Genomic DNA, 25619 nt, shown 5'->3' with positions numbered 1-25619 from the left:
TGGGATAGTTGTCATTGTTGAAAGAATAGGAGGAAATTAACAATTCCGTACATAGGTGATAGGGGCATAAAGTTACATAACCAGTTTATTTATTTATTTTTTTTTTTTGCGGTACGCGGGCCTCTCACTGTTGTGGCCTCTCCCGTTGCGGGGCACAGGCTCCGGACGCACAGGCCTAGCGGCCATGGCTCACGGGCTTAGTTGCTCCGCGGCACGTGGGATCTTCCCGGACCAGGGCACGAACCCGTGTCTCCTGCATCGGCAGACGGATTCTCAACCACTGCGCCACCAGGGAAGCCCGCATAACCAGTTTAGAAAGTACTTCTGACATTATGTTTTAAGCATACATTCTTTACAATAAATAGGCGTTAAAATTTTAAAACAGAAATCAACAAATACCACTTAGTTCACCTGTCTTTTAGAGATATTTCCAAAAGAATGGGTTTTCTCCAATTCTTAAACTCCCTTTTTTTTTTTCTTTCAACATATATACTTGGTCCAGTTTCACAGTCTTTTGCATCTCATCTTTCTGCTAGAACAGTGTTTTACTCACCTTTCTATGTTTAGCATCTAGAAAGTAATTTGCACCTTTTAGGCACATATTAAATGTTCCTAAAATTGAATTTCAAATTATAGAAAATTTCTATTTAGGGGCTATCTGATATTTACAATCAAGAAACCAAAGTACATTGTACTTGACCTAAGATTTTGATAAAGATCACATTTATCAACTATATACTCAAGATTAATTACTCTTTCTAATATTTATGTTTAATAGAATTTAGCAACTTTAAAAAATATGTAATGTGACCCAAACTTAGCACATACCACACACAAATAAATTGTTGTTATAAAATATATGTGGATATATGTATCCATATATATCCACATTGGAACTATAATTATAGTAAGTGTCACAGACGACATTATGTGGAAATGATATATTTTTCAAGTGATAACCTAGCAGATAATAAACAGTCTTGGTCAATTAAAAATATTCACCCATTCATTGCAATTTTTGCATCAGACGATGTCTGATGGGCTTTCAAAAGATTACGTTGCTTAACTTTTTCCCTTTAGGCAAATAAAGTAATGTTGGGCTCATTTCATAGACAATAAAACTGAAATACAGAGAAGACATGACTTCCCCAAGGTTACCCAATTAATACATAAGAGATTTGGGACCAAAATCAAGTTTTCCTAGCTCCAAACCAAATGTTCTTCCTACTAAATCATGAAGAATTTGATGTACTTACTTGCCAAGAACAGAAAATAAAAATACACTTCCTGCTGGATTCTTTTTCCAAGTTCTGTCATTCAATAAAATATGGATATGTCTTTATATGTACATGTGAGCGAGAAATGCCAGAGATACTGATAAGGAAAAGGAGAGCCTCAGAAGCTAGAATTCGGTCCTGTGCAGAATTAATTTTAACTGGGCTTTGAGAGCAGCCAGGTGGTCATCTGATGTTTATTCCCTAATACTTATCAGGCTAAAACTTTCCTTTGTGCGTACTATTTCCTCTCTCTCTCAGATTCATAGTTAAACCTCTGATTTCTTCCATTTGTTTCCATGCTCTCTTCACCACTTCTTTTCTTGGAAGTCAATTTTTTGATTTTTAAAATGTATAATACATGTCTAAAAATCAGAAAATACTGGAAGTACTATAAAGAGAACACAGATTGCCTATCATTTCATAATCGTGTTCTCTCTTGAACCCTTGCAACTTTGGGTTTCATCACTTACCACTCTATTCATCACTGGTTTTCATAGTCAATATTGACTTTTTTCAAAGAATAGAGAGAGGCTTCCATTTTGTGCATGTCTGTCTTTCTTTTGACTGTGTATATTGGTAAGAAACATGGACCAGAAATAGACTGGAAAAGACTAAAGTTTATTGGCGCACAGGATCGAATCTATGCTTTTCCATGGTTTAACCCCAGGCCAACTAATCCATCAGGTAGAGTACATACTGAGCCTACTGCCTCTAATACTTTTAAGGGGTCCAGGAAAATGTTTTAATTTCTTTTAAGATCAGAGGGGGAAATAATGAACTTTCAGCGTGGAAGATTATCTTTATCTTTATACCAAAGCAGTCATAAAATATGCTTTAATGTTTTTTAATGAAGGAAGGGACCCACACTGGCAAAAGTGTCTAGGGTCCTGAACGTTATAAGGATATGTGCTCTCAGGGCAGCAAATGACAAAGTCAATGATGGACGTCATCGGAGGACAAAGACAGTTTGCAAAAAAAAAAAAAAAAAAAAAAAAAGGAGTCTAGAATTTTATTGAGGGTGTTACATAAGTGGCTGGTGGCACAGATTTGGGGGCTTTTTTTGGCCCCTCTGCAGGGCATGTGGGATCTTAGTTCCCCAACCAGGGATTGAACCAGTGCTCCCTGCATCGGTAGCACGGAATCTTAAGACTGGACCACCAGGGAAGTCCCATAGATTTTTGGATTCTACTCAGGGGAGAAGAATGGAAGGGGGACAAGCTTGAGAAGCAAAAAAGAAAGTGAGTGGGCACAGAGGACGGAAGAGGTGTCAAGTAAAGAGGGAGCGTTTGCAGATGGGGTTTATCAAATGTGAGATCTTGGAGGAGTGCAAAATTAGGTCCTGCGTAGTAATGGGAAGAGCACTGAACGAGGATGAATGAGATGACTTGGTTCCAGGTTCACTTTACCACTAATCAGGTGTAAGTTGGACAGGTAAACTCTCTGATGTGTGTCACATCTAGAAATGGTTTTATTAATGCTGCATCTCCCTGAAAGCAGTAGGCTGGCCTTTTTTGATCTCTTGATGTGTTTCCGAGCTCTAATTTCTGTTATGCCATAGTTCTATAATGATTGTATCATAGGAGTTGTTTGCATTGTAGTGATGAGTTCAAAGGGTTAAGAGGTAGACAGAGCTTATAAATGGATATAAACACACAGGTACAAGAGGAATTGATATTTCTTCTATTGTTCAAGAGGAGAAACCTTTTTGTTATCATTACATCACTTCTCCCTTTTCAGTAATAAGCCATGAAAGAATATGCCTCCACTTTTCCATTTCTTGCCCTTTGAAGTTAATTTCCAATCCTAACTGTAAATCAGAAATGGTGCAATCTTTTGATAAGTTACAGACAAATGAAAATTTAATTTATATAATATCTTCCCTTTCTTAAGTGCCTTGTTCAGTCGAAGCAGAAGTAGCTGTGAATGATGGCTAAGTTAATGATAAAAAGTAACATCAAAGTAATGCCTGTCATTATGATTTCAAACAGCATGTGCCACTTGGAAAGGTTTGGGTTAAATATTTTTAAAAAATGGATGTGGTCGACTAACTAAAATAGAATATAGACATATAGAAAGTGAGATATTCTGTATATTTCTGAATTACTCTGTTCATATAAAATCTAAAAGACAATTGAAAATGAACAAGTGCATTAGACATTAAATTTTTGCACAACTATATATGTGTGGGTTATACTGGGGCATCACTGTTCAATTACAAATGCCTTATATGGGTTCTCAGCTTCAAAAATAAGTGTGCTTTTTCGTAATTACTGGAAGCACCAAGCTCAGGAAGGAGTCTTGCCTCCATGACCTCCATGGTGCTACAATGGTGTTTACGGTGGGAGTGGGGGTCAGCTGCAGAGAAAGAAAAGAAGACAAGGTATAGCTAGGAAGGGGCATATCACCCTTCATAGACCATGTCTTCATTCTCAGCAAAGCATCTTGAACCAAAATTCACCCACTGAGGAGGGTAGATCTTTAAATTCCTAAACTTGATGTTAATTTGGAGAACAGTGAAAGTCAGGTGATGGAAGCAGAATTTCTATGGGAATAGTAAGCTTTTATTGGAAGTGAAACTGAGCTATTTGGACAATAGCCGTCAATGCCAATAAGCTCTAAGTGTGCATATTAATAGACTTCCGTGGAGAAGAGGGGTCTCATTTGCTGCCAGCGGAGTAATTTAATGTCAAAGCCTCCTAGAGTGCATACAATGAGATTCCTAACAACACTGGCTTAAGTGGTGAGCTGAGCCCAGGCCTATTTTGTTTCAGTGAACCCTGAAGCCTCAGAAGAAGAAAGGACAACCACCCTCATCTCGGAGAGGAAGGAGGGAAGTCACACCCATTGGCAAACACAGTCTGGTGTCTGTGACACCCAAAGACCCTTTGTCCAATTAAACAGCAGGAGAACCAGCCTCAGCTCCTGGGTGTTCCTTGACACTGCTGCTCAGAGCCTGGATAAGATGCTATCAGCAGGCCCCTCTAAGTATTTTAAGCACTTTAAGTAGATCACTGGGACAATTACCATAAAGAGTGAAAGATATGGGCCTTTATTGATGGGAGATTAATATTGACCACAAGGCTATTGATTTTTCTCTGCATCTTATTGCTGATCGTAAACTTGTTTTACAGCCACCTGAGGCTGATTGGTTGTATTGGAGAATGAGTGAGAAATACTTAGATACAATTATTTCGATATAGAATCCTGCTTTTAAATGTGTGTGTGGTTTTGTGTGTTTGCTTTTCTCATTGAGGTGCTAGGAAATCATGTGACTACAAACAGTTATAGTCGAAGATTCTTACATTGCATTCAATAATTACCATTTATTAAGTGCCTAGTTGATTCCAGACACTGTATTAGCCATTACCTATATCATATAATTTAACTCTTGCAAAATCATGTACAGGACATGTATGCTATCCTCACACTCCAGATAAGGAAACTGATGTTCAGGAAGATTGAGAAACCTGTCCAGGCTCACTCAAAGAGTAAGCAGTGAAGCGGGGATTGGAACCTGGTAGATATTAGTATATTTCTATATAATTCTAAAAATAATTTTATGCCTATTCCATTAATTATTTTATAATTTATAATTCCATATATTATTTTATAATTGCAAAGACATTGGAGAAGTAGAATTCGGGGTATTCAAAAGTTAGTTGTACATAAATACTGTTAAAAGATAAATAAAAGAAAGGTCAGAATGATGACTCTTGAGTATCTAGCCTGACCAGTAAGAGGATGATAAAGGCTTTAATTGAGAGTCAAGGAAAGAAAGAAAAGGTGGGGTGGGGGGAATGGCAGGAGGTATGAAATGACAAGTTCAGTTTGGAACAGATCGTTTTGGTTTTGATTTTTTAAAATACTTTTTTAGGTTGTTAAAGTAATATAATACCAGAAAGGAAAATGGGAGGAAGAGAGGAGGAACAAATAAATCATTCGTAATGTCACCTTTCCCAACACAATGATCCTCCACTTTTTTTCTTATGATATTTTTATGTACGTCTTCTTGCTTTTAATTGCAGTGGAAGTGTCCATCACAAGATGCTCTTTTTTTTTTCATGACATGATATTTCAAAGACATTGCTACATAATGTTCATACTTATCATTTTTCATGGATATCTTCCATCTCATCCAGTGGATATATTAGAGCTGACTTCACAGTTTCTTTTATCGTTGGGCATTTTACTTACTTATGACTTTTTGGTATTTTAAATCACCTTGTGTTGAATAGACTTATATACTCTTCTTGAGGTAGACGCTCTGAAATATGATTCTAGGTGGGTCCATTTCTGTTTGTTGTTGATGCTGGTGAATTTAAGTAAAATATTTATGAAACATGTGAATTGTGGGTCTAGTGTTCAGGAGAAAAGTCCAGACTAGAGATACCTTGATCTCTGGGAAGATGGGTACAGCTGTGGGCACTGTGGGAGTTTTTAAACACCATTCTTAATTCCTTGACACTTTTTCCAATGAGAGATGAGATCTATGTCCCCTACTCAAGAGTCTGGAAGGACTTAAAACTGCTCTGAAGGAAAGACTTTAATGGCTGGAGGGGAGAGGGGTGTGCCAAGCTGCAGAAAGCAGAAGATGTATCAATAATATCCAGAGCTAAGTCATAAATGTGATACAACTTCCTCCTGCTTCTCTTGGCATCCTAACTTGTTGGATGTTCCCAGCTGCCATGATGTGAGAAACCTTAGTCACGTGGAGAAGATGTATCTAGATGCTTGGGTTGGGGCTTGGATGAAACCAACCTTCAAGTCATCCTGGCCCAAGACCCAGACAAGTGAGTGAAGAAGCTTTCAGATGATCCCAAGCTCCCATTGTTGGAATCATATCCCAGCCATCAACAGGTTCCTGATAAGGTAACATGGAACAGGGGTAAGCTGTCCTCACCATAACCCACTCTAATTCTTGACCCAGAGAATGCATAAGCACAGTAAAATGGTTGAAGCTTCACAACTCCCACCTGAGGGTGGTTACAGCAATAACTGGAACTGCATTTGGTACCTAGAAGTGAGTTCTGCTATAACAAAATCTAAAAGTTATGGCATTGATTTTAGAACCCAATGGCAGACAAAAGCCTCGTGGGCTTCATGGAAGCAATCAGAGACAGCTTGAAAGAAAGAGAATACATACTAATTTCAACGATCAAGGTAAGAGGAATTTTAGGAAGAGTGTAAAAGCTGTCCCCTCACTTTTAACACCCTAAAATAAAATGAAAGAGTAAAAGACATAAGCTAAAGAATGATTTACTTTGTTTCTGACTATAATTTGAAGGAAACATAGACCTTGGAGGAAATGTAACAACTAGCAAATTTGGAGAGATTGTGACAGCTAGTAAAGTGTCCTCAAAGTAAGAAATGGCCTTGGAGCAAAGATCAAATCCTAGGTGCTGTCAGGAAAATGTGGTCTCAGGGCAAAGACAAGTCCTCACCTACAGAATCCATGAGAATAATAAAATGGTGGTTGTGTTATGCCACTAAGTTTGGGGTGATTTGTTATGTAGCAAGAGATACCCAAAACATGCACAAATGAGATTTTCAGGACAGAAGCAGGAACAACTTGAGGTCTGAGAGAAAGAGGGGGAAGAAAAAGATGTTTCATAAGCAGAATAAGAGGAGTTATTCCTTAAAGGAAGAGGTTACTCATTAGCCCTAAATGGAATATAACTTCTTTTACTCAGCATCATTATCTTGAGATTCAGCTATATTATTTCTTGTATTCCATTTTATGGAGGTACCATAATTTGGTTATCCATTCAGCCTTTGACAGGCCTTTGAGTGGTTTCCAGATTTTGATGAATATGAATAATGCTGCTATAAACATGTACAGATTTTCATATGAATCTAAGTTTTCATTTCTCTAACATAAATTCCTGGAAGTGGGGTTTTGGAGTCACATGGGATGTCTCAGCCTGTTTTCCAGAGTAACTGTACCATTCTGCGTTCCAGGTGCTCCACATTCACCATCAGTTTGTATCATCAGTAATTTTTACTTATTGGTTCTAAGAAGTGTATAATGGTATCACAGTGTGGTTTTAATTTATATGGCCTTAATGACTAATGATCTTTTCATTTGCTGCTTTGCCTGCCCTTTATCTTCTTGGTGAAGTCTTTGTTCTAAGCTTTTGCCCCTTTTTTAATTGGGTTGTTTACTCAATTCCTATTGAGTTTCAATAGTTCTTTTTTCTGGATATACAATCTTGGTTGATACACAATTTACAAATGTTTTCTCTCAATCTGTACTTGCCTTTTCAACCTCTTAACTGTGTTCTTTGAAGAGCAAATTTTTAAAATTTTGATGAAATTCAATTTATCAATTTTCCCTTTATTAATAGTGTTTGCCAAAATCACAGGGTGGGGGGCTTATCTAAAAAGGGTCAGAAAAAAGGGAATAATTTGGGGGGGTTGGATCTATTCTGTATCTTGTTTGCAGTGGGGGGTTACAAGAATCTATGCACATGTTAAAACACACAGTACTATACACACTCAAAAATGTAAATGTAAATTCTTGAAAAATCTCTTTCACATCTAATATATCTGAAGAAAAATGAATGTAAATGACATGAATCAGAGCTTTTCAATGCATACAATCTTATTTGTATTAAAGAGGTATAAAACAGAATTAAAAAGCAGCCGTTAAGCCTGACATCTATCTAAAACATGAAAGTGGCATAAGTTTATATTCTGACACTCCTCTACTGTTTAACATAATTTAAATGCTAATTCTATGCTTGTTTCAACAGTTGACCAGCAGCAAAAGAATCAGTTCTTTCAGGAATGTTGCCCAGTAGAAAAGATGCTTAAGTATTACAGAAGCCTATGTTTCATTTATATCTAAGCCTGATGGTACACAGGAAAAATGACTTGGGGAACCCATTACAGGTTGTCTAACCACAAGGAGTCGTGGCAGGGGTCTAAGAGACCCAAGATATTCAGGACCTTTCAAAACTATTCAGATTATTGACTCCATCTGCAGACAAATAGGATCAAACTGCTGGGTATTTTTCTCTGCCTTTATAAATAATCAAAGCCTAAATGTCTCAAAAATACCTTCTAAACGGTTTCCTTGTTTATTATGCTTATCACAGAGCAGTTAACATTTGCATTTCTGGTGGACAGTTCAGTTGGTTTTCAATGACTCTTAACGGTTTTCTTTGTTTCAGCAAAAACCAGTGAGTCTATTATTTGGGAGCAACTTCTACTTATGAGACAGCTGCCTTTTTATCCCTGTGGCCTAGGAAGGGATAAATATTGAAGGATGGGCTCATTAGAAGATGTACTAGAAGCTGAGAAGGTCTGTATTCATTCCCCCGCCCCCCGCCCCCCCCGCTCCATTGGTGACGCGGAGGTGACACAGGAGCCAACCAGAGTAGACTACTTGCTTTTTCCCATTTATGCCCTGTATTTTCTCACTTCTCTAGCTTTTCTTCCATGAATCCCTCCTCTGGAACACCCCCTCCCACCAGTTTCCATGCCCCCATGAAGCCATCCTTAATTTCCCAAGCTGGAACAAAGCCCCCTCCCCGCCTCAAATACTGCTGTATTGTTGATGTACTCCCGTTATTTTAGCATTAGTCACATCCTTCTTCATATATAGTTTATTACATATTGATCTCTGGCTGCCCTTCACTACCGTTTCTGTAGAAAAAAAGATCATGCCTTATTCAATTTCCTCTCACTCAAAGTGCCATGAACATTTGTCTGATGGGTGATTTGCAAGTGTTTTCTCCCAGTCCGTGGCTTGGCTTTTCACTCTTTGCTGTTTTCTTCAAGGAGTAAGATTTTTAACTCAGATGAAGTCCAATTTATTAATTGCTTTCCCCCTAGGGATAGTGTTCCTGGTGTCAGATATATCAAATAACTCTCGACCAAATCCAGAGATTAAAGGTGGAGCTGGGCGAGGGGAGCATCTACCCACAAAGGGTCACAGTGACGGAGTATTTGGCCTGCGTTGGAATTGTTCTGTATTCTGATGGTAGTTACAAGAATCTATGCACATGTTAAAACTCATGGAACTGTTCACCAAAATATTTACTTAGCACTTTCTAACGTGCTAAGAGGATATTTGCTTAATTCAATCGTGTCGCTAGGAGAGTCATTTTTTCTACCTTATCTTGAGAACTTACCTTCCTGAACCACAAGTCATAGTCTCACGCCCCCAGCAAGCTAAAAAAGCAGAGAAAAAAAAAAAAAAAAAAAAACCTTGTCCTTCAATCAGCAAGTTAGACTAACTTTATGCTTTTCTCCCCTCTCTTTCCGATGACCTCAAATGGCAACTGGGCATATCCCCCAGTGACCTATGAACCCAATGGATTAGAGTAAAAATATTGTCCAGCTTGGAGATTTTTGCCCTACTTCAGAGTGATGGGAAAAGTGCCCCATCTATATTGTCTCTTTACAGTATTGGAAGTAAAAGAATGATGTGGACACAGGAAAAAGAGCCCAAAAGAAGAGAAGTAGCTTCTCAAATATCCTCCTGCTTCCTTCTCAAAGCCTGCCTAGGAAAGAAGCCGGGATATGTCTTCTCCAAGGTGATGAGGGAGTAGCAGCCTCCTCTGAGCCATCTGCCATGGGCCCTGCCAGCTTGGGGCTTGGTCTGGCCCACCTTGCAGAGACCTGATTATCTCCTGGCTTCCTGTACAGCTTTGCTGGATTCCATCTGCAATGTCTCACTGGAGATGAACGTTGACATCCCCAGAGCAGGAAGTGCTGAAGGGCTCCCAGACCTCACACATGAAAAGGAACTTTATTGCTCCCAAACCCCAAACTTGACAGTTTTCCACAAGAAAGCCCTGGCTCCATACCCGTGGCTGTGTGCCAACAAAGAAGTAAGACAAAATTTATGAATGTTGCCCCAAACTTGCCACGGCACGGTTAAAACAATTTTTGAAACAGATGAAAAACAGAAAAAATGATCTTGGGTGTGCACAGATGCGCCCTGTGATTCAATCACCTTTTCTTTTAAGTCAAGGGATCTTTCCTGGGAGGGAATAAAGGTGACACAGTCACTTTATTTTGAGTTGATGGCCAGGGGGATTGCCATCACAGGGAGACAGGCGGCTCCAAAAGACCGAGTTGACTTATATGCATCACTGATTTATGACACATACAGCACTTTCAGGTCTTTGGGCTCCTGCACAAAATCTAAACTTACGACAATTAAGCTAAATTCATTAATTAGTAAGATGAATTTGAGCTTCAATCCTCAAGTAATGTAGGAGAGAATTGAGGGGTCTACGTAGTTGGCACTCAGACCTTACCCTAATAAATTACACACAGTTCTTTGTGTGCTCCACCCTTTCCTAAGTGGCCTCCAGTTGTGATAATATAGAGCTAATTAGCCAGTGGAATTCCAACCACAAACTCCTTATAGCTTAGCAAGCACTCCCTGAAAGCCTATAGGAACTCAGGACAGATTACCGTCTCTGCTCAGCAACCAGTTAACATCACAGAGACCATCAAACCAATTTCCTTCTCTTCCTCTATCATGATTTTACATGTCTGAGAACCGGTAAGAAAAAACAAAGTGCCATTAGCTGCCAAATTATTTCTAAGGACTGATAGCTTCCATGGAAAATAAAATTAAAAATAAATAAGATAGGTCCCTCTTAGGATAACACTACATTATAAGGAGTCTTAAAAGACAAAAACAAAAACAAAAAATAGAATAAGTTACTTCCTTTTACAGAAAAATCATCACGTTTGCTGTTTTTGTTTACTTAAGAGGATCTAAAATCATAGTTACTTAATATTGTTTACTTTATCACTCCATAGAAAAAGAACACCCAATCACAATCTAACTGAGATATATAACCTTTTCAGAGCTTCTATCACTTAAAACAAAATTGAGACATTCAGATCAAACAATTGAACTCAGTTATTCAAATGAGGCACAAACAAGAATATGTCATTTATTTATTTAAGATGACATATAAGAATAGGTCATCTTAAAAGATCCATTGTATGAAGAAATATCCACTATAAGAAGAAAGTATTTACAAAGTCAGATAACATGAAAGGCAGAAAATCTACGTTGTATCTAAGTATTCCCTTGTTCAATAACTATATAGGAAGTGGGTTTTTTTTTTTTTTTAATATATGCAGGACATTTTCAAAGCATTGAGATACAATCATGAATGAACGTAAAATTTCCTGCTCTCCTGGAACTTAACATGCTCATGAGTGAGACAATGAACAGATAAGTGTACCAAGAAGTCAAGCATAATGTCAAGTAATGAAAAGTGTGATGTAGAAGAACACAGAGCAAAGAGATAAAAAGCATGATTGGGGGAATTATGATAGAATGTACCTCTCAGAAAGGAGACTTCTGAGCAGAACGAAGCTAGAAGGGAGTTTCACCAATACAAAAAATTTATAGAGAGATTATTCAACAAAATCGCTATGGAAAGAAAGCCTTCATTACCAGGGAGAAAATAGATCTTTACATTACATTTTAAAGCAAAGTTTGTTCCAGAGAGCTTAAATTAGTTAAATGTAAAATAGACAATTTGTTTAAAAAACAAAGAAATATAGATAAATATTTATGTAATATTGGATTAGGAAAGGATGAACTAAACATGTAAGCAAAACAAAAGCTCTAAAGAAGAAAGCTAAATTATACAAAAATGTAAAATTCTGGCATGCTTGAATTTTATGATATAAACAAAAGAAGTAGAGAAATGACCAAATGATAAAATACTTGAATATGTCTATTTAAAATGTCAATATATAATTTTCAAATTTAAAAACACTTTCAGATATATCTGAATAATAATTAAGAAGCAATTCACCAAAAAAAAGAAATAAGAACCACCAATGAAGACAAAAAAGAAAAAGTTCAGCCTAACCTGTGTCAAAGAAATGAAAATTGCTTTTTACATTATGCTATGATATTTCTCTTATCAACCTAAGAAAGCATGTATACACATGATAGAAATATTTCAAGTAAGAGGGATTTTTAAAAATTTTATAATACAAGAAAACTATGTTATAATAGCTTCGATTATTTATGTCTCCAAATAAAATAGTGAACTTGATTAGAATCATATTCTTCATTTTACTCACCAGAATAAAAAGCAAAGGCAAATTACCCTATTAATACAGGAGCAAAAGAACTGAAAACAGGCTACATTCTTAAATCTTCTAAATTATATGCATTCTTTTAATCAAGAGTCTCTGCCATCTATGAATCCATAAATTTTTGTGAAGAAAAAACCCTTTTTATTTTATTGAACACTTGGATGATAATATTAACTGGGTTGTTTTTGTCTTTAATTCCTGGATGGACAGAAGGAAATGTTCTAATAGTAAACCCCAGAATGGTGTGGACCCAGGATTGCTGCCAATTATGGTAGCTTTCCCATTGGGAATCTTAGCAAACTGAAAAGGAATCCATTAGGAAATGAAATCTGGAAGTATTGTGTCCGGTGAGTCCCTCTGGGCCACCACCTGTGGTGCACTGGGCTCGAGATGAATTCTATATCATCACATGGTACAGGCTTTACTGGGAAAAGAAAACCTGGGAGGCTGGATCTGCAAGAGAAGAGAAAGCATGAGTCCTCTGACTGCCATCATCCCATGGAGAGGTACACAATGTCCAGAGCTTCTGTTCCTGTCTTATGGGTCTGTGTTCTACTAGAGGGCTATAGCTTCCTGCCACTTAAGCCTTTTATAGGGCAAAAATCAGAAAGCAGCCTTGTCAGTGGGGCAATACACAGGCTACTTGGAGATGGGGTACCAGCTGTTCACTGGTCTCGTTTGGTAATGCCAGCTGCCCAGCACCCAAAGTCCAGATGGCAAATAGGATTTGTAGTATCCTGACTTTGGGAGGTACCTCAGGTCTGGTGGGAAGCTGAGCTTGGGAGCAGTCCCTCCCACTAGGCTGTCCTATCTCCTAGTCTCTGGCAACTGTCTAGTTAATCCAGAATCAACACCCAGAGTCACTTTCAGGCAATTTTGTTCACTGCATCACAGATAGAAAGGGGGCTTGAAGTTCTTGGCCTGAAGATGTACCAGGTCAGGTTCAAAGATTTGTTTCCAAGTAAATTTCAAGAGACACAGACATAGAGAACAAATGCATGGACACCTAGTGTGGGGAGGGGGGTGTGGGATGGATTCGGAGATTGGGATTCATGTACGTACATTACTATGTATGAAGTAGATGGCTGGTGAGGGCCTACTATATAGCACAAGGGGGAAAAAAAGTACAATCTGTTTGCAGGACATAAGTTAACGTTAAAAATGCATTCCAATATACATTAGGTGCAAATGAATACTGTTTGATTCCACTCATACGAGGTACCTAGAATAGTCAAATTCATAGAGTCAGAAAGTACATTGGTAGATGCCAGAGCCTGGGAGCTGGGCAGGTGGGGAGGAGGAATGGGGAGTTAGTGTTTAATGGGGACAGAATTTCAGTTTAGGAAGATGAAAAATTCGGGTGATGGATGATGGTGAGAGTTGCACAACAATGTGAATGTACTTAGTGCCACTGAACTGTACAGTTTAATATGGTTAAAATAGTATGTTTTATATTATATGACTTTTACCAAAATTAAAAAAAAAATTTTAAGAGAGAGAGAGAGATGAAGTAAATTTCAATCTAAAGGGAATCCCTAATTTTTTCTATAAAACTAGCTAGACTTTATTAACACTACAGTGTTTCAAACAATACATTAAGTGCTTTACCGCTATTATTTTATTTGATCCTCCTAATAACAGCATGACAGAGAGGTTATATTTTCCATTTGACAGACAAGTCAAGCACAGGGAGGTAAAATAAATTTTCCAGTTCCACAGATCTTGTATGTAGCAAAGTGGGGACTTGAATTTAGACTAGAATGAGCCTTAAACCAGTTTTCTTATCTATTACTCTGCTCTATCCATCGTAAACTATGGATTATTCTTGTGAAAGTATTTATAAACTGAAGTCACTATATGATTTTTTTTCATATTGGGTACATATCCTGGTACCAAGTCTTTAAATATATATTTATTGAGTGAATAAATAATTGACAAAAGGCTAAATGAAGGAAAAGCAGGATATTTTAAACTTACTGAATATACTCTGTGTCTAAATGTCTCTGCTTTGATTTCAGTACATGTTGAAAAACTGCTTTACAGGTTGGACTTAAAAATAATTCAGGGAAAACAGAGTTTAAGTCTGGTCAGCTGTTATAAAGTAAATTTTACCCGGTGAGAACAAACTCAGTGCACTAATGCTGTGGATCAAATGTTTCTCTATATATTTACTACAACATATAAGGACATAAGTAAAGACAGAGGAATGGGGATGAGTATTTTAAGTCCTCTAAATTATACTTAATTAGTTAGAGGAGAATATGTATTTGAAACACAAAGTAATCTGGAATAAACTTGTCTTATGATCATGAATTTGGGCAAAATATCAAGAAATTCGGAAAGTGATCCAGTTCCTTTTACCTTCAAGAAAGAGAAGTAGGTGGTCTACTCCTTTCATAAATCTAGGAGAACATATGCAAAAACCAGCTGAAGACACCTGTAATGTGTTGGATTATCCATGCAAACAACAAAAAGGAAAGTCATTCCTCCTAGGGGGTTCCGTTTCTCTTGGTAAGAATTGACCAAGTGTGAACTAAGATTAGTGGCTCTACAGATATCTAGGGCAGATAGAAACAGAGAGTACAAATGTAATGAGATGCTTGAGAATTTCTTCACAAACACTATTCCAATCTTTATGATCCGACAAAATTTCTCCTGAGTCACCTAAGGCAGTGGAACAGTTGATGTTGGAGAGTCATGGCCTGGAGTCTCAACTGCTTTCTTGGTGAATCCTATGAGTAATCATAAGGGTAATGCCCCTTTTCTACTTCACAAAGATGTTTTGCAGATTAACTAATTAATGATTGTGAAGTGTTACATCTTATTAAGTTTCTTATGATCATTAAGTTCTCATGATGAAGAGATAGATTTTGAAATTTGAATTTCAGTAAGTAGTATGCTTCCCTCTGGATCTGTCATGAATCCCAGCTATGTTCTAGGGACCATCTCTGACACCTTTTCACTCTCAATTGTTAAAACAACACTATCCACTAGCACTTTCTCCAGGCACAAGGAAGAGTTAAGGAAGATGTAGGTCTATTTGATGAATATCATCTGCACAAGCTTTGACACTAGTTCCCTAAATAATATAGTATGTCATCAATATACATTTTCTAGTATACTTTAAAAATATAATATAAATACTATATTAAATATATATAAAACAAATACGTAAAATAAATGTATATTTATTGTATAAAATAAAATACGTAAATAAAATATATTTCTATAAACATATAAATATAACAAATATAAGATTAGCCAACATTCACAGAGCATTTAGTTAGGTACTGTTTACTTGCATAAGTTATTTCACAAAATCTATTCAAAAATCCCCCCCTTTTTTACTGATAGAAATTCATTTAGTACTTTTATTCTATCTGGTAGCATCAGGTGGGTTGAGTTCACCTATCCTTTTACCTACTTTGGACCCGTAGGAACTCAAAACTGTGCTACCAGATCCCATAAATAATTTGTTCATTATACCTTTCACTTCATCAGAATCACCTGAATGGATCTGCTGAAATCATTTGTCTAAAGTTGCATCTCCCTCAACTTCTCATAACCTCTTCATTGAATTTGCCAATCAATTTACCCTAATTTCTTGTATTAAGATACTAGATATATGTTCTTTGCTTCTGTAATGAATTGTTCTGGCTTAGGCACATCTCTACCTGAAGGACATTTTAAAATGTTATTTTACACATGAGAAACTGAGGAACAGAGATATTAAGTAATTTTCCCCAGGTCACACAACACATAAACTGTGGAGCCATATATATGAACCCAGGTAGTCTGAATCCAAACTCCCACCTCAACTGCTAAGTCTTCCTCCTTCCTGACTGCCTTCACATACCTCGTCACCACCGGAAAATGCTTATGATCATTTTATTTTGCACACAGAAATACAATTTACATTTCTTCTATAAAAAATGGAAAATTTTGATTGAATATAGGCCAAAATTTGTTATGATGGTGATATTTTAGAATTACTTTCTTTAAAAAAAAACTCCAGTTAATGTTGTTTGTGTAATAAGCTTTTTGTTTGTTTACACACAAAAGTATATCTTCCGCTATTGCTAAACTTCTGAATGATATTATTGTCTTCTTTCCTTATTAATTCGGGGAGTGTCTGTGTGTGAACACTTTGGGATGGGGAGGAGAGCAGTGAGGGATGGATTGTTGGCTGTAGAACCTGTGGATGAAGTTTCCTGGCGATAATGACAACAAAATTTTGGCCTCGGGACATTGTTTAGGTGATGGAACTTACTGGCAAATGAACAGAGGAAAATAAGAGAGATGATCTCAGAATGCCGAACACCTCCACTGTACTATTTAAAGGATTTTTGGGCTTCCCTGGTGGCGCAGTGGTTGAGAATCCGCCTGCCGATGCAGGGGACACGGGTTCGTGGCCCGGTCCGGGAGGATCCCACATGCCGCGGAGTGGCTGGGCCCGTGAGCCATGGCCGCTGAGCCTGCGCATCCGGAGCCTGTGCTCCGCAACGGGAGAGGCCACAACAGTGAGAGGCCCGCGTATAGCAAAAAAAAAAAAAAAAAAAGAAATAAAGGATTTTTAATCCTTGATATCACTAGTGATCTCTTTAATATACCATGACGGTCGTGTGTGTGTGTGTGTATTAATTATTCTGTCACCTCCTCTGAAAAGACTAGAGCACAAATATTGATTTAGATTTTGAGGTTTTCTTCCAATGCAGAATATGATCAGTAACTAAGAAAAATAATCCAAAATATATGGATCTGACCTGTCATTAAAAAATATTGGAATCACCATCAACTGTTTTTTAAAGATAATTTTTTAGCTAGACGGCAGGCAAAAAAAAAAGTCCATATAGAAAACAAACTAATGGTTACCAAAGGGGACAGCAGGTTGGAGGGAGATAAATTAGGAGCTTAGGATCTTGGGATTAACATATAGATATTACTATACATAAACTAGGTAAACATAACAAGGACTAACTGTATAGCACAGGGACCTCTGCTCAATGTTATGTGGCAGCCTGGATGGGAGGGGAGTTTGGGGGAGAATAGATACACGTATATGTATGGCTGAGTCACTTTGCTGTGCCCCTGAAACTATCATGACATTGTTAATTGGCTATACTCCAATATAAAATAAAAAGTTTTTAAAAAAATAGGTAAACAAGGACCCACTGTATAACACAGGAAACTAAACTCAATACCTTGTACTAACCTAAAAGGGAAAAGAATCTGAAAACAATATAGATATATATGTATAACTGAATCACTTTGCTGTATACTTGAAACTAACATAACATTATAAATTAACTATACCTCAATTTTTTAAAAGTATGTTTTATTTTTTTAAAAGTCCATAAAAGTGCTAGACTTCATAAAACATGCATCAGGAAAACAAATGCTTTTAGAACTTGTATAAAATTCAATGCAGACTCTACTTAAGAAAACTGGAAGAGTAACACCTTTTTTTTTTAAGATTTTTTTGATGTGGACCATTTTAAAGTTTGTTGAATTTGTTACAATATTGCTTCTGTTTTATGTTTTGTTTTTTTGGCGGCGAGGCACGTGGGATCTTAGTTCCTCAGCCAGGGATCAAACCCACACCCCCTGTACTGAAAGGCGAAGTCTTAACCACTGGACCGCCAGGGAAGATCACTAGAGTAGCACCTATTTTAAAGAAAGCAGGGAGAGTTTCTTGCTGTGACATCTGGTTCTGCTGCTGTCATTTCTGTGATGATGAATGGAATGTTTGCCTTCTGAAACTGAAGAGTCTAGAGGAAATCTGCCTAAAGTCAAGCTTGTTCAGCAGCTCCGAGATGAACCTCAAGCCCGGTATCTTTCTGTCTCTCTTTGCCTTTTGCTGGCTGACTGCACAGCTCCAGTGTGCTGCTACGTACCTCCTTATTTACCCCAGCTAGAAAGGGTTCGCTTTTACTCTAGAAATAAAAATAAATAGGACTCTAGGCCAAAGAGGTGAAAGATGGGGAAGAAAAGAAAGATATAACTGAAATACATAAAAATCACAAATTATATAGATAAGCAAAATGTGTTGCTTTTCATAATATAGCCCCAGATACCCTGAGGTCCACAGTTACAGATAACAGGGCTGTAATGAGTGACTCTGGAAAAATCAGAGATGTTAGGAGTAGTTGCTGAGTCTGTGGGAGTTGATTTTGCAAACACAATGTCTCAGGTAAGACCCCTTTGGTGGCTGTAATCCAGCATGGGGATCCTTACCATACCTATGACTGGTGTCATGGTCTCTGGATGCGTTCCTTGTGGTGAGGGGGAAAAAATGTGGCTGGGCTTTAAAATAATAGGCCTAATATTATTTTTTAAAGTGCATAGTAAATGAACTGTGACAATTAATACTACAGGTGACGCAGGTAAAATAAATCTTAACATTATATACCTTTTAACTTTGTTTTTCCAAATGAGCTATATGTCATACCACTATAGGTTTATAAATAAAGTTTCTCCAACTTATGTCAGATTTACAATCTTCACATATGAACTTGATAAAGCATCCTTAAAAGATTGCAAAGGGGGGCTTCCCTGGTGGCGCAGTGGTTGAGAGTCCGCCTGCCAATGCAGCAGGGGACACGGGTTCGTGCCCCGGTCCGGGAAGATCCCACATGCCGCAGAGCGGCTGGGCCTGTGAGCCATGGCCATTGAGCCTGCGCCTCCGGAGCAAAAAAGATTGCAAAGGGACAAACTTTCAACCGTCAAAGTAACTCTTAAATGGTCATTTTGCATTGAAATTATAGAATCTCATGACAAAAACTTAAGCGGTTTCACCTATATTTGTCACATATACAAATCACTTGTCTCTAAATCACTGATATAAAAACATTTATACTTGGATTGACTTGGGAGAAACATCATGAAATCTCAGTTATCTCGTCTATAAAGTGGAGATAAGAGGAGCTCTAGCAAAGTCATCAGGATTAGGAGAGTTTAGTTGGAAATTCACACAGAAAAGAAAAATCTGTTCAAACAGTCTTGATCCAAATTCGTCTCTTTCGAATTTGATGAGACTGTCATCCTCAAGACACGGTTGCTGGAGGATTACACCTGGTATGGGGGAGAAGGAATTGAAATGCCTAGAATAGGGCAAAGTCAGGCAGATACATTCTGGCCATTAACACGAGACAGACACTGAAGTCAGCTTGCTTTCACATGCACCTGCCTCCTACAGCTATCCCTTTGAAAAGTGTCAAAGTACCACACACATGCAAAACATTGGAGAGAAACATCCGCATTCTCAAAAGGCAAAGTTTAGCTCATAGAGCCAGGGATGTTTTATGTACCACCCATGGCAGATGGTCCTTCCCCTCTCCAAGAGCCAGGAAATAGTCTGACATTCTCTCAATGATCCCTAAGCCTCTACTTTAATAGGCCAAGTGCATTCCTACCTCAGGACATTTGCACTTGCTGTCCCCTCATCTCAATGGCTGTTCCCCAGGTCTTTGCACAGCTTGCACCTTCACTTCCTAGAGAGGTTAGGCAATCTGCTCTAGATCACAGGGCAAAACCAGGTAATCTATCACCAACCAACACTAATCAACTGAGCATCTCCAATGTGGGAGGGCATTTTGCTGGCTGAGGATATATAAATTGACCATACCTCACCTCTGCTCTCAAGGAACTTCCAATCCAGAAGAAAAGCCGGAACAAGGTTGTTTACAACATAGGATAAGTGAAAGAAACAGACAAAAACTGTAAGGACTCAAAGGAGGAAGGAGTCACTGTAAAACAGAAGCAGGAAGATTTCACAATTGTTACAGACTGAGTGTGTGGGTCCCCAAATTCGTGTGTTGAAGCTCTAAGCCCCTGTGTGATAGAATGAGGAGGTGGGAATTTGGGGAGGTAATTAGGTTTAGATGAGGTCATAAAGGTGGGGTCCTCAAGATGGAATTAGGGCCCTGATAAGAAGAGACCAGAGGGCTTGCTCTCTCTCCCCCTCTGTCCATCATGTGAGGACACTGAGAAGGCGAGAAGGTGACTGCCTACAAGCCAAGAAGAGACCCCTTACCAGGAACTGAATCAGCCAGCGCCTTGATCGTGGACTCCCCGGTCTCCAGAGCAGCGAGAAATAAATAAATGTCTGCTACTGAAGCAGCCCAGTCCAGGGTATTCTGTCATAACAGCCTGAGCTAAGACAACACAAGAGCTGTGATCTGAGCAAACCATAAGGAAAAGTAAGTAGCATTTTACTCAAGGAAGATGCATTCCAGGCAGGGGGAGAATTTCCTTTCACAACACAGTGATTCATAGATTGATAGCATATTAAATAAGCTCCAGGTAAAGCTAGATTTAAGAAAAAACAACTTAAGAAAAACAAATATCTGTGTTGCTTTTAAAAGATATTCAGAATAAATCTAGAACAAATATACATTCAGGGAGGTGGAAATAATATACCTGCATAAACTAGAAAAATGAATGGGTGAGATGGTGTCACGTGTAACCCACTGGAAAAGAATATTGGCTAATGTAATATTGGAGGAGAATCTTTGTTAAATCCCACATTTTCCTGTGGTAAACTGGAGTCCCTGATTATGATTTTCAGATGTATACATTTCATTTTGTCACAGAGTTTTAGAAAGAGGTTTTTTTATTCCCCCAAGAGAAGCACCCATAAGTGACATTTATTGTCTCTGTGATTTTAGCTCAAAACCAGTTCAAGTTATGACATGAACTTTCCAGCTGCCAACAGTGCAAAGTCAACTTGGGATCTGAAAACCTGAGTGAGGTTTTTCTTCCTCTTACATCATTATTACCAGCAAGAAAAACTGGGATCAAAAGTTAGCTGACAATTGAGTTCATTATGCCTACGGCAAAAATATCAAGCGCATTCTCCCACAGCTGTACCAGTTCTGCTCTCCTGGACGAGTGTAAAAACTTGCTTGAGAAAGCGAAGTTGGAAAGTGTGCCTTAAGACAACCAGGGACTGACTCCGTGCTTCTGAGTTTGGGCTGCACCATATCACCTGGGATCACCTGGGAACCTTTTAAAACTTCTGATGCTCAGATCGCTGGGAGTACGATGCAAACATCTACATATTTTTTAAAGCTCCCAAGGTGATGCCAATGTGCACTTAAGGTTCAGAATCACTGCTTCCATTTGTCTGGTTAGTTTCAGCCCTGCATGAACATTAGAATTACCTGGGGAGCTTTTACAAAGCAACGACGTCCAGACACCACCCTCAGAGACACTGATTCCGAGGGTCTGGGATCAGCAATATTTAAACACTCCCCAGAGGCTTCTAATAGGTACCAAGGGTTGTTGGTACTGATTCCACATCTGTCACTATATCATGCAGCTCTTTGTCAGGAAAATGTTGATTGAAAAATTATAAGCAGGACAAAACGTTGATTGAAAAATTATAAGCAGGCCCCTCCGTAAGACAAAACCCCAAAATGAGAGGGCTAAAATTTCCCCCAGGATTGCAAAGGAGAAGAGGAGTTTGTCCCTGGCTCTGAGTCAAACGTGTTCTTAGACCAATTAGACAAGTTTTACTACATCAGCTAAGACTGAGCAGAAATCAGATAGTGATGGAGAAAATCTGATAAGGGTAAGTTCTTTGTTACACAGAATTTTCAGGTTCTGAAATATCAAAGCTTCAAAAAGTTTTTCCTTAGAACCCTCTTCAGGTTAGAGGGAAAACAGGACTTTCTGATCCTCTTTATACTTTTTGCCTCCTTTTTCTTCTCCGTGTAGATGGCTTTGGATTATTGAACAGTCTGCTGATGCTGACATTCTGAGGGTCCATCAAACCCTAACCTTCAGGGCTTCCCCTGGTGGCGCAGTGGTTGGGAGTCCACCTGCCGATGCAGGGGACACGGGTTCGTGCCCCGGTCCGGGAGGATCCCACATGCCGCAGAGCGGCTGGGCCCGTGAGCCATGGCCGCTGAGCCTGCGCGTCCGGAGCCTGTGCTCCACAACGGGAGAGGCCACAACAGTGAGAGGCCCGCGTACAGGAAAAAAAAAAAAAAAAAAAAAAACCCTAACCTTCAGCATGTCCAAAGCTGAATTGTCCTCTGCTCACACTAAATCGCTTCAACCTTCCAATGCCATCATCTCCAGGAGTGGCTCCACAATTTCTTTCTCTGCCCAAACTCAAAGCTTGGGGGTCCCTCTAGGTCACTTTCCTTCTTTCCCTGGATCAAGTGAGAAATCACATGACGTGAATTTTCCCCTCACAACTCTACTGTTGCCCTTTTCTCTCCATCTGTAATAGGCTCTTGTTCTCTTCCAGACCTGAATTATTGAATATTATCATCCTTTTCTCCCTCACTTCACTTTTCAGTATCTTTTATTCGTCACCAACACATGACCTTGCTTGAGCACACTTTCATCTTGTTACTTTCTTGTTCATGAACCCCCCCCCCATGACTCCCTATTTTCTACCATTCCTAAACTAAACCTTCTTTTCAAGACACATCGTCCATCAATTTTACACTACTTTTCAAATCTTAGATTCCCCACGACTCCCAAAAGCATTTCTTCCTTTATTTCTTCATTGATGTCTTAAATCGCTCCACTGCCCCCTCTACTTACCCAAATCCTACAGACGCTTAAATGCCCAATAAAGTAAATATAAAAGCCACTGTCACAAAGAGCCCTTGTCTTCAAGTTTAGTACAAGAATTGAAACAGGCTGAGCTTAATGTTTAGATGACTCATCCTGTCAAGGGAATTATACACTGCGTTTCATGTTCCAGACAGAATAAAGAACACCCATGGAGGTGAAGGAGAGCTGACACCCATTTCCACTGGAACTACCTTTGCATACCCAGTTCTGCTGATCCAGCTCTGGTGACTCTTGTTAACTTCAAAGGCTGCTCATGCCAAGGAAGTCCAGAAGAGCAGGGAACAGGAAAGAGCGATGCCCCAAAAGAATTGAGCCCTGGAATGGTGATACATCCTGAAAATATGGTTGTTTTTTTTTGAAAATATGGTTTTTTAAAAAAGCCAAACATTTTAATTTTTTTTTTTTTTTTTTGCGGTATGCGGGCCTCTCACTGTTGTGGCCTCTCCCGTCGCGGAGCACAGGCTCCGGACGCACAGGCTCAGCGGCCATGGCTCACGGGCTTAGTTGCTCCGCGGCATGTGGGATCTTCCCGGACCGGGGCACGAACCCGTGTCTCCTGCATCGGCAGGCGGATTCTCAACCACTGCGCCACCAGGGAAGCCCCAAACATTTTAATTTTTTTGGTTAAAATAATTAACCAAAGTGCTCTGCCACTCAGGGAGTGGACCTCCATCTCAGGGAAAGACAGTCGAGACCCATGAAACATACTATCATGAAGCACACCACTTGAGCACTTTGTGATTTGAACATTTATAGGGAAAACAGAAATTATGAGCTGTTGGGACTTCACTTCACAGATCACTAGCCTCACACAGAATCCTTCTGGACTGCTCCTCCTAGGATGAAGAAGTTTCCAGAATGGCAGTTGCCACTGAGTTTCTGCAGAAAGAAAAAGACTCCAGTGGGGATGGTACACCGCATGGCACGCGATGCCTAGCAATCTGAAATTACACCACGGCCCGGAGCCTTAGGAAAGGGATACAGATGGTTCTCCAGGGTGTGTGTCTGTGTTTTCATTTTCAGTTTGGGGCCTGTCAGGGTGTGCAGTGCAGGCAAATTATTATCTCCTAGTGATGTCAGATCTTTGTAGAAAGTTTGTTTCCTTTGGATATTAAATCACCCAGGGTTGTATATGGCTCTTTCTATTAATAAAATATGTTCTGCTGAGTTTGGGGATATATTTCTTTTCATTATTTTCAAAAGAAACATTGAATTGCTTTTCTGGAGCATGGTTTTCAATCCCTTCTGCACTTTTCTTGCGTCTACGCTATTGTCATGGAGGTTAGGGAGCTGGGGAGAAAAAAATAATTTCAAGAATAGAAGTGAGAGTCATGTTATGAATAAAATTTATGTGTTGAGTCTTTTTTTTTACCTGAAGAAATCAATTTTCCTGTTGCTTCCCACATTTTAGAGCCTCCCCTCTCAGCTGCTTTCATACCGTGCCTAGTCCAATTGTAGCATCTGTTACACTGCGTAGTCATTTTTGTCCTTACCTTGCTCTCTCCCATCAGACACGCATCTCCTTTAGGACAGGGACGGTGTCACTCATCCCTGTATTTTCATTGCCTAAGATCGTGTTTAATAAATACGTGGAATGAGCCAGAGATAACAATTACGTGCTTTTAGACATACAGGAATTGGAAGACATATTTATATAAAGACTAAAGAAAAAAATGAAACTATGTTAAAGTGGAAAGAAGATACTGGAAATAGTTATAGGAAATTTTGAGATTTCTTTTTAACATCTCAGAAGCATGGAAGGGTCCATGCAAGAAAAACTGACATAACAGGGCTCTTCTGTGGGACAGGGTCTGATCAGGGGCTGATGGATCTCTACACATGCTTAACGCCCTAACTCTGGTGACACTTTAGGGACAAAAAGAGACCTGCACTTCTCCAGTCATGGGAGGAGATTGCTATAAGGAGCGAGCCAGTAAAAATAATTTTAAAAGTTACAAGTGGAAGGGTTACGATTTTTTTGTTGGTTTTTTTTTTTTTTTTTTTTTTGCGGTACGCGGGCCTCTCACTGCTGTGGCCTCTCCCGTTGCGGAGCACAGGCTCCGGACGCGCAGGCTCCGCGGCCATGGCTCACGGGCCCAGCCGCTCCACGTGGGATCTTCCCGGACCGGGGCACGAACCCGTGTCCCCTGCATCGGCAGGCGGACTCTCAACCACTGCGCCACCAGGGAAGCCCCGGGGTTACGATTTTTATTAGAATATAATGTATGTGTTAAAGTTTGTCTATGGGCAAATTTGGGCTTTTACTGAGATGAATAAAGTAGACTAAATCTAATGAACTTTTTGGCAGCAGATATGAATACTGTGGAAGCATTTGAATATAGGTAAAGCTGGACCTACCCAAATGGGAACAGAGAAATTCTTTGTAAACAAGAATTAGTTTTACATCGTTTTTGAGGGGCACAAACTCTGGAGTCACACAACTGACATTCAAATCCCAGATCTGCTGTTTACTAGCTGTGTAATTTGGCAAATGTTTCTTAATCTCTCCTTAAGTTAATTCAAATGATAGACCTGGTCCTATCTCATTTATGAGATTTTGGTGAGGATTCAGCAAGATGACACATAGTAAGCAGTCAATAGATATTGGTTCTTATCATAACAACATTTTTATTTAGTGTTGTTGCAGTTTATGTTCTACAGGAG

The sequence above is a fragment of the Kogia breviceps genome, chromosome 3, assembly GCF_026419965.1.
Source record: "Kogia breviceps isolate mKogBre1 chromosome 3, mKogBre1 haplotype 1, whole genome shotgun sequence".
In the NCBI taxonomy this organism is placed as follows: domain Eukaryota; kingdom Metazoa; phylum Chordata; class Mammalia; order Artiodactyla; family Physeteridae; genus Kogia; species Kogia breviceps.
This window is presented reverse-complemented; position numbering follows the sequence as displayed.